At 43.5% G+C, this 14,951-nt stretch overlaps 1 long non-coding RNA gene across 1 annotated transcript; it reads right to left on the bottom strand.

Annotated features, from left to right (window-relative positions):
* Positions 1-10,820: 10,820 nt before the first annotated feature.
* Positions 10,821-14,873, bottom strand: LOC147450724 (uncharacterized). Its single transcript, XR_015189153.1, has 2 exons — positions 13,177-14,873; positions 10,821-12,812 (listed from the first exon to the last, which is right to left on the bottom strand). It is a non-coding gene; the product is annotated as an uncharacterized LOC147450724 (long non-coding RNA).
* Between the last annotated feature and the right edge of the window lie 78 nt (positions 14,874-14,951).

The following is a 14,951-nucleotide window of genomic DNA, read 5'->3' as shown; positions in this document are numbered from 1 at the left end:
TTAACAATCAAGCAGTCCGACTAAGCTAGTTTGACCAAGCTAGGTGTTACAGATCTTCTCTTAATACCCTGGGGAATTCCTTCCTAATAATCAATGGTTACTTAGGTTCTTAATCCGATTCAGGCAGCATTGTGTGAAATGTACTAGGGCTTTCTAGTGGGTTTAGTCCCTATTAATCTTTAGCTTAAGTATTATAAAGGGAGTTTACTAGTGTGATGAGCCTGGGGAGGGTAACAGTGTTATATGACCCCCTAAAGTTACAAAATTAAAATGCTGAAAACGAACAAACAAAAATTCAAAATGCCACAATGTAAAATCTTAAGCTGGAAGAGAAATCTCAGCTTGATTTGGTACTTCACTCACATGTATCGCCTATGGTACTAGAGCCCTAGAGGTTCCCAGTGTGGGCGCTTTTCCTTGAAAAGCAAAAAACCCAAGGCATACAAAATAAGCACACACATCAAAATTGAATCATTGTGAAACGACTTTGGGGGGTCAAAGAAAAGGTAATCAGTCAGGCGATGATTTCATGAGAAATTCCTTTTATCGTAGCTTAACTACAAGGTCTTCTAGGTATAGCCTCTAGTCAGTCCTCGAACATGAAATACTTGGCTCTCGCGATTAAACAACTTAATTGACCAGAGAAAATTAAGAAGCTTACCCATGGTATTAATAGTCAATCTCTGGTGCCTTTCGACCATTAAATTAGCGACCCCAAACTTGTTTAATTTTTTACCTTTACATCTGTTTATGCATTTAATTATATTGCAATTTAATGTTTATTGTTGACAAATGGTTTAAAATTATGTTACCAATCACATTGTCTGCCTACAACTGCATATGCTTTTAAATTCTATATGAGAATGCAATTACTGTGCCAATGTTGTTTGATTTTGCAGTGACTGATGAAGGCTAAGCACATTCATCTCAAATGCTCTTCCACTTCGACGAATGAGCTTCAACTCAATAGCTTCCGAGGATGGAATCTACATCAGGAAGGGGGACATGTTAACCCTCACGGGCTACAGCTCACGGACACCATATCACCTACGATGGACGTTGTATTATTTACTTGGTAGAGTCAGGTACCGGGCTTGTCGGTCCAATAGGAAAAGGGTAAGAGAGATCGCCCATGAGAGGCATACTCTAACTGGAACATTCAAGGGATTAGTTGGCTAAGCATGGGTTCCCAAGTAATTCACTCATTCTCTCATTTGTTCAATTGAAGAGCGCTCTTGCTCCATCTCCATCTTCTTCTTTATCATCTCCTTGTGTGTATGTGTGTGTGTATGCATGAGAGAGAGAGAGAGTGCGATCGAGCATTGCGGTGGCACGACGGTTGAGCGTGGCGTAGCGGCGTCTCCCTCTTCTTCGCGGCGAGGAATCCTCCGCGACAGGAAGCGTAGAGCGGTGAGTGACACACCAACGCCATCTTTGAGCTTGCTAGTTTAGGCTTGTTGTGTGCTTGGAGCCATTTGTGGCTCGCACGTAGTGTATCGGCAAGTTCCTTGCATTGACATGTGCGACATACGTGCACAGGCTTCCATGGAATCCCCCACAAACTTCATTCTATTCTCAAGATCGTCAGTCATCGTGAAAAGAAAGAGAAGTGCGCTACGGTAGCTAGTGAACGATTTCACAAAAATAATAAAAGCAATACCAATTTATAGCAATTGTGGGAATATTAAATTATTTCTTTATTCACGATGTGACACATAAACAATCGCCTTCCAAATTTGAAAATTGTTTGAAAAGAACTGCAAAACAATGCACCGAAATGTGGCCATCATAAGATAAAATTAGAGCCTGGTAGTATTGTCCATTTTGTGAACTGACATACAAAAAATTCAAATGGTGAACGCTATGCATCCATGCTTGGATAGGTCCTGCCTCGGCTCAGTGCCCTGAATATATCAGCATCTGCCCAAATTGGTTGATGGATAAACATGTTCTCATTTTGGCTTAACCCTAGCACACGCAGATAAATAAAATACAAATGTTTATATGCAAGATATGGTTTTTGCTTTGTCACCCGGTCCATGAAGTCTGGACATGTACACAATGGTTGGTTGCAAATACAAACATTGTACAACCCGATATGACCATCTTCACCTTTGGTCTCTACTTTGAAGACCTCACAACACCATCTTCCCCAGATATCTCTTCTACGACCTTAGCTCTCAGCGCTAGCGTTAGACTAATCTTGTGAGCAGCGAAAATGGAAGTCCGGTATCGTACACGCACACCATCTCGCAATGTGGCTCATGCACTGCCTTGAGGAGTGGATGTATCTTTTGACTTCAAAGGAGAATTGGTTGTATTTTGTGTAGGAAAAACCGACATTACAATAGAGATACCTTCTTTCCTAAACTCCACTTGATACCCCCCTTTGTGCAATATTTTCACCCCATCCTCAGACAGGTTGGTACCCACATGCACGAGCCAAATGTGTGGTGGATGTTGAGGTTGCGGCTCAATGTTCTGGTCTACTATGTGGCAATGCAAGACATGATTTGGACAAAACCAAAACCACTAGCACACCACACCATTCGGATGCTTCAATAACAATGGCAAGAGAAGGAGGTGTCTCTAACTTCTCTTCGGGAATTCCACGAATAACAATGTTCTTGGAACGTCGCTCCCGTTCCTTCAACTCCTTCACATCCACATTCTCAACATTCTTTGTTTGAACCATAGCTTGCATGAGTGAGGAATTAGAAACCACATTGCTACCACATACATCAGCCCAAGACTTGTTTGTGCATACATTTTTCATGTCGCATACATCCCGGCTCATAGTGTCAAATTTCTCCTCTTTCAATACATGGTCATGCTCTACTTTGCTCATCCGCTCCTTCAAAGCATTCAAGTCCACAAGAGAGCGTTTACATTCCTTGACTTCCTCTTCAAGTTGCATCAAACGTGTTGTTTGCATCTCAAGTGTCCTTTTGAGATTCTCATTCTCAACCACAAGTACCCTTAGTGTGCCATTTTCCATTGCAAGTGCTCGTAGGTCTTCGCCTTGTTTGTTTACGGTCTCTTGCAATGATACCAAGTACGTCATGATCATGGTTTCCGATGTCGTTGGTTGGGTGGTTGTGTTGCTATCTCCACACTTAGGAGATTTTGGATCATTTTCCACAATGCTTGTGGACCTTGTTGAAGAAGAAGAACCCTTGCGAGTGGCGGAAGACATTGTATGTAAAATAGGAGATGAGAATCAATTTTGTTGAACCTGTTCACTTCGGAAATGCTGCTACAGAAACGCCTTCCATAACTCTGAAACTCTCTGAAAGTTTTTGTCTTTGCATCAATGCGTAGAGGACTTCGTGCTCTTCGATTGAGGCTATAGATCACCCAAATCGGAGTTCGGATGAAGTACCAAAGAGAGAGAGAGAGAGGGGGAGAAGACAAAGAGAGAGGTAAGGGGAGAAAACAAAGAGAGAGAGAGAGAGAGAGAGAGAGAGAGAGAGAGAGAGAGAGAGATAGATAGATTAAAAAAGTAGAGAAAATATGAACTGAAATGTTATATTAAGATTTAGGGTTAGGTTAGATTTAAAATTATATTAAATTAAAATTAGGTTAGATTAAGATCTAAGATTAAGTTAGATTACATTTAAATTATATTTAAAATTTATGCTAAATTTAAAATTAAGTTAGACTTTAGATTAGGTTAAGATTTAAATTAGATTTAAGATTATGTTAGATTACATTATATTTATATTTATGTTGAGTTTAAGATTAGGTTAGATTTAAAATTAGGGCAAGATTTAAGATTAGCTAGATTAGATTTAAGTTAGATTACATTTAGGTTTAGGATTTAAGATTGGATTAGATTTAGGTGTATGTTGAGTTTAAGAATAAATTAGATTTAGATTTAAAATTAAGACAAGATTTAAGATTAGATTAAATTTAGATTTAAGTTAGATTACATTTAAATTTAGGTTAGATTTAAGATTAAATTAGATTTAAGTCTATGTTGAGTTTAAGATTAGATTAGATCTAGATTTATGATTTAAGGTTAAATTAGATTAGATTAGATTTAGGTTAGATTTTAGGGCATGTCAATGAAGCTTTGTCCAAAGAGCAAACACTAGTTACACAACAATATGTATATTCCCATTAGAATCTGACACCTATTAACTCACCCATTAACCATGTTCAATTAGCTCAGAATCACCATATGTTCAATTAGGTTAGATTTAAGATTAGATTTTGGATTTAGTTTTTATATTAAAGTCTACCTTCGGGATTACAAAAAAAATTAGAGTGAGGCGAACGGTGATCCCTCTCTTCCTCTCTACGGATGCGACCTTAAGTTGGAAAGCTTACAACATTATGATACTCAAATTGGAGGCCAACATGTAATGTGCTAAGAAATCCCTCGAACAAAGATCTGTTGTGAAGAGATGTTAAGATGTTGTGAATTGCTACAGCTAGAGAAGAGGCAAAGGGGTTTTGTCCACTACATGCACTATCATGTAGACGTAGGTGTGTAGATTTATCGTACCCACAAATATAAGCATTAACCAATCAAGACGAGATTATAACCTGGTGGTTCTGATCTCCGTGAACCTCTAGACCAAGGTGTGCGGGGATCGGACATGACTAGAGAATGTGAGGTAGTTTACAGTGTGGACAGAGAGAGAGAGAGAGAGAGAGAGAAAAGACGGAGGATGCCAATAGAAGATTAAATTTATGTCCAGGTTATAAGGTTTTTACATTCATTATTAGTAGTGATGAGGATGTGGGGCCGTCCAACCGAAACACATATCTCTCAACAAGGATCTTATGTCCTTGTAATCAATGCAAGCATGCTGTGTGACGGACAAGACGCATTTCTTTACAGCACGTTCGCGAATTTGGCGTGTTTGATCCATCTATTATAGATCGAGTTGTTGCCAATTATAACTCGTCGGACTCTGACGCTGGCCAATAAGCATCAATCTTGCAACCCAATAAACGTGTTCGCAGGCGCTTTGGTCAAGTAGCATATGTGAGGCCACAAGATGTAGCCTCTGACAGTTCGGAGGATGATCATGCAGACCAATTCCCAATGAGGCAATGTTTGAGCCCAAGATCGATGAAATGATCGAGATGATCATGGATTCAGAAAGGCTTATCTATGATGATATGAAAAGTGAAGCCGATACGCCATTGTATGATGGACCACGTGTGTCTAGATTGAAGGTGCTCCTGGTTCTTCTCTCAACATGCAGGCAAAGTTTGGATGGAGTGACACTAGCGTCATAGCTCTTTTCAGGTGATCTATTACAATGTGTTTACTTCAATAAAAACTATAGATGTATATGATCTGATAGATTACTTACACAAGTGTATCACATTTTTTTCGCTGTGTAGATTGCTCAAAGAGCACATACTGCCAGTTGATAATGTGATGCCACATTCTAGAGAGAAAGCAAGAAAGATCTTATGAAACTTGGGGATGGCTTACAATTTGATTCACGCTTGTCCTAACGACTGCATTCTTTTCAAAGGGGAATACATAGACATGGAGAAGTGCCCGAAATGTGATTCCGAGAGATATCGAGTAGATCTCCACGGAACAAAAATTCCACAAAAGGTTTTGCGACATTTTCCTCTGCTTCCTTGCATCAAGCATTTCTTCAAATGTAAGTCCATGGCCGCCCTAGCATCATGGCACGAGGAGAATAGATCTTCGAACGGTGTGCTACGAATTCCTGCAGATTGCGCAGCCTGGAAACATATAGACAATACATGGTCAAATTTTGCCAGGGAAGCTCAAAATTTGTGCATAGGCCTGGCTATGTCTTACAGTGTATGGCCCGTTGTCATCGTCAACTACAATATTCCCCCGTGGTTGACTACTAAGAAGGGGCACCTATGGTGGCTAAGCCTGATTGTGTTGGGGCGCTATAAAGTGAAGAATATGGATGTGTATCTTCGTCCACTATTGGAAGAGTTACAACAATTGTGGATTGGCATAGAAGTGGTGGATATGAGCCGATACACAGGTCAACGGAATGCTTTGATCAGAGGCATTCTAATGTGGACCATGCATGACTATCCCGGACTAACAGAATGCTCAGGTGATTTACACTCAAACCCAAACACTATAAATCTTGGTTTTTCTCAAGCTTATGTATTGTCATGTGTATACATGCAGGGCTTCAAACAAGCAGATACAGAGCATGTGTCACATTACGACCTAGACTTAATGCACGTCGAGCGCCCTCATTGAAGAAGCAAATCTATGAAGGTCATAAAGTGTATCTTCTAGAGAATCATGTGTTACGCTCCGGCTTTTTGGGAAGAGAGCCACCGAGGATGTCTGAACAAGCATGGTTAGAGGAGAAGGAGATGTGTGATGACGGTTTGCCCCTAGGGATGAAGAGACTCTCTCTATGATATGAGTTACCATATTGGCCCAGACTCATGATCAATCACTTGCTCAATTCAATGCACATATTCAAGAATGTGGGTAATCTGTTGTGCGACCATCTGACCAGCAAGAAAGATACTTTGAGAGTCAGGGTTGACCTAAGAAATGTGGATCGTATGGAGCAATATTGGTCGCAGACAGCATCCGATGGATTGATAAAACTCTCTAAAACGCCATGGATTTTGATAGGAGCCCAAGAATGCAAAGTAAAAGAGACCATTCGATCTGCACGGACCCCCACTGGCGTGATGCACTCGCTCTGAATGTGTTTCACTAAAGACGACTAGCATAAAATGTGTCAGGTATGTTTAAAGTGGAATATATCATAGTGGGAATGACGTAACAAATTTGTGTGTGGACTTTAATATCATTGCTAGACGTGTTTTGTAGTTTATTTTACCGGTGGCCATTGAGGGATGGTTATCTCCTAACGTCCGTAACACAATCTACAAACTTGCAAAGTTGGTGCAATGAATCTCACACAAGGAGATCAATGTAGACTCCATATCATTCACCAAACTAAACGCTGCGGAGGTTGTGTGCATGTTTGAGAAACACTTTCCTACTACCATGCTAACCATTCAGGTGCATCTTCTTGTTCACATAGTTGATGAGGTGGAAATAGCTGGCACGGTACATTCAAGATGGATGTTCTTTTCAGAACCTTTCATGGAAACGCTCAAGGGATATGTGCATCAGAAGGCACGCTCGGAGGGTAGCATGGCAGAAGGTTGGCTGGTATCAGAGTCCCTAGTTTACATTGGAGAGTGGCTAGACGGATTTGATAAAGCCCGGGATACGCTGTGGCGAACCATAGATGATGAGCGCATATCTGGTACTGTCATGTGCAATCTCGGTGTTGAGAAGAAAATGACGGAAGATCTAGAGGCTAAAATCAACCGATTTTGCATGCTTCACAATCCAGTGATACAAAAGTGGATTTCACAATACGAGGATGCAAAGCAATAGTGACAAAGGGCACGAATCGAGTGGAGATGGGAAAGACGACCGTCGATGCATTATCCGGCGGGTCTGTAGAGCCTACCAACATTCATGAGCTTAAGATGGTCACACAACCAATTGAAAAGTGCACAACAGTGCGATGAAGAAGTGATTGAGGAGGAGTGGGAGCAATCTCGGGGTTGCATGATCAAGGTAAGTTTGCAATGCACGACTAGCGACTTTCTAGATGTTTGAACGGCCACTCATAATCTTTGTTGGTTGTAGTATAAGTCATACACAGTAGCATGGTGTAAAGGTTGACATTTTAGGGTGGAACGGATCGACAAAAAACGTTTTACCCAAGATTGTGGAATCGTGGCAAAATTTGAACAGTCTAGTCAATGACGGTCCTTTGATGCAGATCCTGTGGTGGCGGAACTCACTTACTTCGGCACGCTACAAGAGATTTTGAGGATCAATTATAGAGGATTTTTTGTCGACTTGTTCGATGTGCAATGGCTCAAGATAAACATGGAGGATCGCAACGCTACTATGCGTAGAGGAGAGTCTGGTTTCCTTGAGGTGGATTCAACTAAAAAATGGACCGACCTAATTAGACTTTCGTACTACCCGAGCATTGTGAACAAGTAAGTATGTAAATAGTTAACATCCAATTTTAGAAGTTATGTGCTTGGAAGCTCTCAGTAAGTTATGTGGCTTTGGCAGCAGATATTTCATCCTACAAAGTGTGCATCAAATTGGTGGTACGTCATAGAGGTAGCCCCTCGTAGTGCATGGATGTATGAGGGCTACCATGTGCCAATCACAGCCGCATCAATGGAGGAGATCGGAGAAGATACTCAATCAGAAGTCGCTGAGGTGGTTCCAGACAACGATCAAGCTGCTATTCTCTATGGGGTGCATGCAGAGGATCTACAAAATGAAACGGAGGACATCTGCCTAAATGGAGAGTTCTATATAGATATAGGGAGTTATGTTGAGCTATGTGAGGATGAGAGAGAGACCTCTTAAATCCATAAACATTGTATTTTGAACAATTTTGCTCCGTTTTATAATATATATTGTATTCACGTGGCTTTTTGTCCATTCCTGTCTATATACTATACTTGAGAAATTTAAATTGTGTTTAATCGTCATTGTGTCCACTCCAGGTACGTATGCTCCAAGTATGTTCTCACAAGCAGGGACACTCCTCGGTGTCTCATGAAAGTCTGATACGCTGACGCAGCACTATGCTCTGAGTGCGATGGATGGAGACTGAGGTTGCAATCACGAAAGAGATGATCCATCTCTGCTCATAGATGTTGCTTGTCCCTCCACTAGATCTAGTTGATCGGGTGAAAGAGACACTAAGAATCACTACTAATTTTTCTTAGCGTCTCTTTCACCCGATCAACTAGATCTAGTGGAGGGACGAGCAGCATCTATGAGCAGAGACGGATCACCTCCTTCGCGATTGCAGCCTCAGTCTCCATTGCACTCGGAGCGCAGTACTTTTACAAGATACGTAGAATGCACACGGGAGACAAATTCACAAGAACTTCACAAGAATCTCTCTACACACGAATCCCTCCTCCTTTATGAGTCCTCTCTCTCTCTCTCTCTCTCTCTCTCTCTCTCTCTCTCTCTCTCTCTCTCTCTCTCTCTCTCTCTCTACTTGTCCATGTTTTCTTCTCCATTCAATATTAAGATTAAATGTTCGTGTGTTTAATGCAGGTATGGATGATGATGAGTTTCTTTCCTTTTTGTCACCCCAACAGTGGAGGTGGTATGAGGAGCGTCATCGCTCTGGAGCACTACCATGTCGTTCTACTCCTTCAGCATCTCCCTCTGTTTCGGAGTATTCAGCACGCTCTGAAGCTTCGGTGTCGAGGAGACGATCTTCACACTCGTCTAGGCACCGACGCTCTAGTGATGGTGGTGGCAGTTGCTATGGGGATGCCACCGTTGATGCCTCGACAGTGCCTCGTGTTTGACAAGTCTCCTTACCTTCCTCTTCTTTGCCCGTCCCCATACCAGCCACGACATCGCCATCTATGCCAGGTTTTGTGCGATTATCGGCCTATCCTGGCTACACACCACTAGCTACTCCTCCGAGAGTCACCCCAGTTGACACTCCTCGCTTCGGGGCCCAGACTCCAGTGGAGACACCTGACGTCCGTACCCCCATCGAGACGTTGTTAGAGACCCTTGTTGAGACACACAGGTTCACGCGTCACAGGCGAGAGGGCTTGCCGTACTCGGGGTCGACATCAGCGGTGGCAATATCTTGGATGACGTAGGCAAGAAGGTGATCTCGTGCATGCGTGGTCTTTGCTCTCAGGTGTTTAGACACTACATACTAAAAACCTGGAGTGAAGTGCCAAGTGAATTAAAAGACAGAGTCATCAGCATGCTACATGACGATTTTCCTGTGTCAAGTCGGGATGAGCGCTTCAATGAAGACTTGATGAAGGTTCGAATGGGCGAATACTGCAAGCACAAGCATTCTGAAGTACAAAAAGCAATAAAGCATGGGTGGAATATAACAGATTGGCTGGTCAAAGAAGATTGGAAGAATGTGAAGTGAGAAGCACGTGAGAATCCTGAAAAGTGGAAGCAACAAAAGGAGGCAGCCAAAGCGCGAGTAGAGGCGGGGAGCTCACACCATTTGGGGAGCGGCGGGTGGGCATCATTTGAGGCCGATTTTGTAAGTGTTTTTGCATTGCTCTTTAGGTTTGGTAGTTACTTCTATTTGTACTTTTAAATTCTAACATAATGGATTATTTGTATGTTTTGAACAGTGGTTGATGAAAGGACGTGACCCCACACCGTACGAGCGCGAGTACATAGGCAAAAAGCGATTAAACGCCCTGATGGACATTTTGAGTTCTCGTGGCGGCATGGTTAGTATTTCACTTTACTCTTTTACATTTGTTGTATTTTAATGATAAGCTAAGACAATAGATTGTTTTGTAAATTATATGTTTATACTTACAAAAAGTCTTATTGTTTTTTTTTGCAGAATCCGACAAATACACCGCTTGGACGTTGGAAAGGGAGAAGGGGGAACACCCAGCACACTCCAAGCTTGCCTCTCTATAGCCCAGGGATTAACCCGCACCCCTAACCACACAAAATCACACACACCGATACACAATTTACAAACTGCAATTGCACCTACTCGCCTTCGAACATCACTGGCTATACACATGAGCAGTTCAACACAATAGACCCATCAACAAAACATCACCCGTATCCCACACATTGATGCATACCCTCACCAAATCCTGTAAAAACACTCACATCGGGAGGCCTCACACACCTCGATTGCACACAAACCCACACCCAATCTGCAACCACAATCACTCTCTCCATCTCTCTCTCTGCACACACACACCCCCATTGGTCCGGAGCCAACGCTACCACGCACTAGCACCAGATAAGATGAGGGAACAAATTTACACCAAACATTTCAACAAAAACATAATGATTGCATAACACGAATTTGGGGTACAATGGCGGTGTTAAAGAACTTTGAAAACACTCTAATCTCCTCCCTTTGCTGGCTCTCGGCTACCCTTGGCTTTCCTTATGCAATTCTCTGTTCGGCCAACACTTTGGCGACCACTTCCATGCTATGTGACTGCTCTCTTGAGGTGCACTCCTTATAAGCAGCAGCACCTCGTGGCTTCCAACCCCTCAAAAATTGCAGCTCTGCACCAACCCTTCCACTGGCTTGGCCTGCCCTCTCCCTTTACGACCTGGAGGCTATGTGCCTTCACCAACTGCAGCCCAAAATAACAAAGGCAACCCGCCTCCAACTGTCTTTTATCCAGCGCCCCTGGCGGCCCCTTCTTTGTTTGGCACCTCCAACAACCCCTTCTGGCAATCCTCCATGCAGCAGCAAGTGGCGCCCTGGCTTGGTCTCCTGCTCACGGCATGACTGCCTCGTGGCTTCAACTGGCGCTTCTTCTCTTGTTCTCAGCAGAAGCACCCTATGCACCTTGTGGCCCTAGCAACTCGGCCTCATGTTATCATCATCTGCATAGCACCACGCGGTCAATCTTGCCTTCTTTGGTACTGTCCCCTGCCGCCCTCTGCATGCCTTCGTTCTCTGATCACACAACACGCAGTGAAATACCTCGGGATTGCAAGTTGCCCGCCATGGTAATTTTAGCATGGAAATATTTCAGAAGTTTGATTTTTTTATTAACTTACAATCTACCCAACGTTCCCACCGGACGCGATCCGCTCTGTCGACACCCTAAGGCTTTACCACAACTTGAAGCTGATGCTCTCAAACCAACACCTTCATGACCGTATGTAGGCACAATTGACCCTTTAAGAATTTGATCCCGAGTGCCTTGATATCTACCAATAATGGCGGCCGCACCAAACATTGGCCACCTCGAACCGAATGCAATCGCGATAGATGACCACATTCAAGTTTTAATTTGAAATGAACCTCCAAAAAAACCTCGAGTGACAAGCCCAATAACCGAGTCATAGAATAAAGGGAGACCATACTTCATGTACCTGCAAACATCTCGACTATTAGAGACCAAAAATCACCGCTTGACTTGTTAATTGCCACATCTGGCATACACATCACTGTGAGACCCGCTCCAAAATGCATCTGAGTCCTACCAAAGTCCGATACCATCAACCTGCCTAATGTCGTGCATCTGCTAATGGCTTCTCCCTTTGTCGACACAAATTGGGTGCACCATCATTGCCCACCCCCTCGTTGAGCATTCGTGCTCAACCATAGCATTATTTAGGTATTAGAAAACTGCATAAGAAGCGAGAACATGATAGCATAATAAGAAGCTATATGTAGTATGTACAACTGTATAGATAGATAGAGAGAGATTTTATCAGCTACATAGGCCCCTCCTAGGCCAAATTGATGATTTTGAGCATTACCACCCATCTGTAAAACATATACAAACCATTCCCGCTTTGCACCTGTAAATATGTAAGCCAACCATGCATGTAGCTGTCGCACCATAAACCTTGAACAATCTAGATCCACAAGCCTTCCTGGTACACAAAATGAGTCTATTCACCCACCTCCAAAGCATCTGCACCATACATCATTATGCTCTTACCTGCTAGAGGGTTCTCTATACCATAATCTGCATCGAAACAGCTTTGCAAACGGTGCAAAACTGCTTGTAAAGCAACCGTCAAAAACATGACCACCAGCAACATGGCACAAACCTTTGGGAACATGTCTTCCAATGGTGCTTCTTCTTGGAGAACCAAGCCTACCTACTTCTCAAGCATACCCTCTGTTGTAGGTCCTTCAAATGGCATACACTCCATACCTGACTCACCATGCCAATATTCGTCACTTCATGCGAGAGCAAATCGGATTGCTCGACCACCTTTGCTTGAACATTAACCTGCTCTTCTAGGACCGCTTCTATAACCATATCATCTGCAAAGCAAAAGAGAAAGCCATGATCTATTACCTCGTTCTCTGGTATGTTGACATCATCCCCACCTTCTGGAATGCACTGCCGCTCTTCAACACAATCTTTTGGATACGGTTGCCCAACCCCCTCGCTAGCTTCTCCTTGCACAGCTTCGACCATCGCTTTGCCAACAACTTCAAGCTTGTCCTGTGAGCTTTTCACATCTTCATTTGCTTCTTCATGCATACACACTTTGGCTAGGACCACATCTTTGCTAACCAAGCTAATAGACTCTTGTACAATAGCACACCAATTTGGAGGTACAAATCAAAACGAATGACCAAAATGGCTTACCAATGGCAAAGCAGCTACCTCTTTGACTCTTACCTTTCTCTTGGCACATGATGAAGCTCCGTTGTCGAGCTATACCCATAAATTGCAGGCTTTAACAAGCCCATCTCCAGCTTCCTCTTTGCTTTCCTTATCTTTACCCTCGCCAAGCAAACCATTTGCACATAGTCCTCTGCACCACCACACTCAACCTTCTCCTTGATTCGTGGATGCAAGGAGGCTAGAAACTGCTCTCGCTTGAAATGATCTCCATTTCACACACATGTAGCATCAGATAGTCTCTCCCAAATAGACTCAAATTTATCCAAAAACAAAGCAAAATCTTCACTTACATCCTGCTTCAGCTTGCTCAATTGTTCACCCAAGTTCGATGGAGTAACCCGCTTCTCGAAAGCTTCAACAAACCGCTTGCGAATCTCCCTCAACGATTAGATCTGCAACCTTCAATCCTTCAAACCAAGCTTTGGCTCATCCTTGTAGAACCAATGGTAGTGCCTTCAATTTGGCTTCATCTCCAAAAATTCTCAACTGCAATAGGTATAGCTCCAGATCGGAAAACCAATCTTCAGCCTCTTCTTCTCTAGAAAGCACCAATTTGATATCGTGCATCATCTTCAAGCTTTAAATCTTCGCCGAGGAGCAATTAGTATGGGGACACCACTGATGGAAAGGGGGAAGGGGGAACAAACCCAGCACACTCCAAGCTTGCCTCTCTATAGCCCAGGGATTAACCCGCACCCCTAACCACACAAAATCACACACACCGATACACAATTTACAAACTACAATTGCACCTACTCGCCTTTGAACACCATCGGCTATACACACTCACACATGAGCACTTCAGCACAATAGACCCATCAACAAACCATCACCCCGTATCCCACACATTAATGCATACCCTCACCAAATCTTGTAAACACACTCACATCGGGAGGCCTCACACACCTCGACCGCACACAAACCCACACCCAATCTGCAACCACAATGACTCTCTCCCTCTCTCTCTCTCTCTCTCTCTCTCTCTCTCTCTCTCTGTGCACACACACACACCCATGTGGTCCGGAGCCAACGCTACCACGGACTAGCACCAGATAAGACGAGGGAACAAATTTACACCAAAGATTCCAACAAAGCCATAATGATTGCATAACACGAATTTGGGGTACAATGGCGGTGTTAAAGAACTTTGAAAACACTCTGGTCTCCTCCCTTTGCCGGCTCCCGGCTGCCCTTGGCTTTCGTTATGCAATTCCCTGTTCGGCCAACATTTGGCGACCACTTTCATGCTATGTGACTGCCCTCTTGAGGCGCATTTCTTATAAGCAGCGCCACCTCGTGGCTTCCAACCCCTTGAAAACTGTAGCTCTGCACCAACCATTCCATTGGCTTGGCCTGCCCTCTCCCTTTACGACCTGGCGGCTATGTGCCTTCACCAACTGCAACCCAAAAAGATAAAGGCAACCCGCCTCCAATTGTCTTTTATCCACCGCCCCCGGCGGCCCCTCCTTTGTTTAGCACCTCCAACAACCCCTTCTGGCAATCCTCCATGCAGCAGCAAGTGGCGCCCTGGCTTAGTCTCCTGCTCACGGCATGACTGCCCCATGGCTTCAATTGGCCCTTCTTCTCGTGTTCTCAGTAGCACCCTATGCACCTTGCAGCCTTGGCAACTTGACCTCGTGTTATCATCATTTGCATATCACCACGTGGTCAATCTTGCCTTCTTTGGTACTGTCCCCTGCCGCCCTGTGCATGCCTTTGTTCTCTGATCACAACAGGTGGCGCATTACCTCAGGATTGCAAGTCGCTCA

This window comes from Adiantum capillus-veneris, chromosome 9 (genome assembly GCF_014529385.1).
Source record: "Adiantum capillus-veneris isolate H3 chromosome 9, ASM1452938v2, whole genome shotgun sequence".
In the NCBI taxonomy this organism is placed as follows: Eukaryota; Viridiplantae; Streptophyta; class Polypodiopsida; order Polypodiales; family Pteridaceae; genus Adiantum; species Adiantum capillus-veneris.
This window is presented reverse-complemented; position numbering and strand designations above follow the sequence as displayed.